The sequence below is a fragment of the Propithecus coquereli genome, unplaced genomic scaffold (assembly GCF_000956105.1).
Source record: "Propithecus coquereli isolate 6110/MARCELLA unplaced genomic scaffold, Pcoq_1.0 Scaffold28, whole genome shotgun sequence".
NCBI classification, from domain to species: domain Eukaryota; kingdom Metazoa; phylum Chordata; class Mammalia; order Primates; family Indriidae; genus Propithecus; species Propithecus coquereli.
Genome location: NW_012148396.1, coordinates 7,549,893 through 7,552,995, shown reverse-complemented (window position 1 = coordinate 7,552,995; position 3,103 = coordinate 7,549,893).

The following is a 3,103-nucleotide window of genomic DNA, read 5'->3' as shown; positions in this document are numbered from 1 at the left end:
CTTGGCTGACTTCTCTCTGCATGGGATCATGAGATGTGAGTGGGAGTCGTGGTGTCAGCTTCCTGTACTCTTCCTTGGAGAGTGCTGCCTGTTGTCCTCCTCTGCCTTCATCCTACTGCCTAGAATCCAAATGCCACCGTCCTGTACCCTGTGGACAACACCCCACCTTCGTGATAATTTGAGTGTGAGCTGGGAGGAGTTTGGGTCCCTGAGGCCTTTGTGAATCAGAGCCAGACTATAAGCCCTAGAATGTTTCCCTCCTTCTAACTAATACCTGGTGACGCCGAGATGACAATGCAGACGGTCCCCGACTCATGATGGTTTGACTTAAGATTTTCTGATCTATGATAATGCCAGAATGATACACAGTTAGTATGGTCCTCAATTTACAACAGGATTACACCAAATAATCCCACCATAAACTGAAAATATCATAAGCCTAAAATGTACTTCCATGAGTTGAGGAGCGTCTGCATGTGTTTTGGAGAACCCACCACCTTCAGATCTTCTAAAAACCCAGGATGCTGCTTTAGCCATTTCTGCACTTCAAGCATCCTCTTCATGATTTTCCAAACTTCAGCTCAGCAATTACATTTGCACATTCTCTGAGTGCCTTATAATATCCTTTCTTCCTTCCACTCTTGGACAAATATTTATAGAACAGCTCACGGTGTCGGGGACATAATTATAAATGAGATAGGCACGATACAGACTCTCACAAAGCTGCATCCCAGCAGTCTCAGGAGTGACTCGTTTCATTCTCTACCCTTCATAAGCTTGCCATTTATTTATTTACTTATCTTTCCTTTTCATTTTTTTTTCTGTTCCCTCTTTTGAAAAGGCTTTGCTCTTTGACCTGGGTTTGGCTCTGACTTGTTGCAGTGCCATCCAAGGACAGTCTCTTTATCCCTCTTGGCCTCACTCTCCCAACACCTGTGATCTCTATGAAGAGACACCGTCACTCATACTGCTTAAAGCCTTTCAAACACTTCCCATCACACTAAGAGTAAAATTCCAAAATCCTGCACCATGGGCTATAAATACCATGTGGTATTGGGTTAGCATAGTGTCTGGAACATAGTAGGTGCTCATTAAATACCTACCAAATGTTGATGAGGTAATGACCAGCTTGAAAAAGATTATCACCAGCCTTAGTAGCTAAGATTCTCCTCTCTTCTCCTCTCCTCTCCTCCTCTCTCTTCTCCTCTCCTCTCCTCTTTTACTCTCTTTTCCTTTCCTTTCCTCTTCTTTTCTTTTCTTCTCTATTCTCTCTTTCCTTCCCTCTTTTCTTCCTTTCTTCCATCTCTCCTTCCTCCCTTCTTTTCTTCCTCCTTTTTCCACTCTCAGCTCATGTCTGTGTATGAAAGAGAGAAGACAATAACTTTTGGCTGAGCCACTCAATTCTCAGCTGATGATTAAAACATAGGGTAGTGGTAGTGGCAAGATTCAAAACCTTGAGGCCAGAGATAGACATTCTACTCTTCATGTCTGAGTGCCCTGGGCAGGCACCTACACTCCCGAGACTTGGTGTCTCATCTGCTGAATGGGTGTGGAGGTGTGAAGGAGGGCTTGCCCATGTGCACTTAGCACAGTCTCCAGCACAAGCAGGTCTTGACTGCACACCCGGTGTCTCTTCTTGCTCCATTTTCTTCCCCAGCCCTTCAAAGCCGAGATGCAGCTGTTCAAACTCTCTCCAGAATGCAGCTGCAGAATAAGCTCCTCTCTGACTCACCAGGTCGGGGTAGGATGGCTTGGAAAGGCTTCCTCACTCACCATGGAGTGTACCATGAGTATCAGATCAGCCTGAGGGAGAAGTGGGTGTGGGAAGTGGAACATCCACCACAAGGCTGCAAAAACCCTAGGAATCCACAAGGCTTGTTCACCCCTTTGAGTTCCTTGGGGAAAGAACTATTTTTACTCATCTTCTCATCCCTTTTGCCTGGCACGGTGTTGATGTCAGGGCCAGCATTTCCATGCAAAACCATGTAGGTTAAATGCTACCCAACTCCAAGGTGCCCTCTAGAACTGTGCAAGTGACAGCCTCTGTGGCAGTACGCTGCGTCCCCAAGTGAGTGGCTATTGCCTTGTTATTCCCAATTGCTGACAGCGCCTTAGGTATGGGGGATGGTAGAGCTGAACTAGAACTTGGGTTTTGCTGAGATGTAAGTGCTGATGGCATGACTTACCGTGGCCCTGGCCAGTTTTGTCCCTCCTGCTCCATCTAGGTCTGGGCTTAGGGCACTTTTTCCTGGCACCATCTATCAGGAAAATCTCTCTTACATCTTATTGGCTTTTAGCTATGGTAAAGCAGTACATGAGGTTGTGTCCTAGTTTCTTGTAACATGTTACCACAGCTTGGTGGCTTAAAACAACACCAATTCATTCTCGTATAGTCCTGGAAGTCAGAAGTCCAAAATAGGTCAGCAGAGTGGTGCTCCTCTGGGAAATTCTGGGAGAGAATGAGTGTTTTGCCTTTTCCCACTTTTCAAGGTTACCTGCGTTTGTTGGCTCATAACCTCACATCAGTCCATCCTCTGCTTCCATCATAACACCTGCTCTGACTCTGACTGTCCCAGCACCCCATGACAAGGATCCTCAGCATTACACTGGGCCTGGATAATTCAGGATAATCTCCTCATCTCAAGATCCTTCACTTAATCACATTTGCAATGTCCCTTTAGCTGTGCAAGGTCATGTGTTCAAGGGCTCTGGGAATTAGCATGTGGACCTCTTTGGCAGAGGAGCGGATTGCACAGACCCAAAGGCAACTGTCCCTGTCCCTCTAACTCAAACCAGATGGCTCCACGTTGTCTGTTTCCCAGGTTCAACTTCCAAGTTAGATTTTGGTCAAAGAAAGAGTTTTGCAAGGAAAAAAAGCAACCTTGTTTGAAATGTCAGTTGTCAAGGTGACCTACAACTCCAAGGATGCAAATGTCTCTTTGATTCAGAGACTCAAAATTGTCTCTTCCATGAAGTTTTCTGCAGACTGAGCCTGGCCTCTTGCTCAGGCCTCTCCTGTGGACCTATGGAGAGTGAGAATGTGCTTCAGTGTGTCTGGGATGAAGCATGGGACATGCTCATTTGCTTTTCTTGTTTTTTTTTT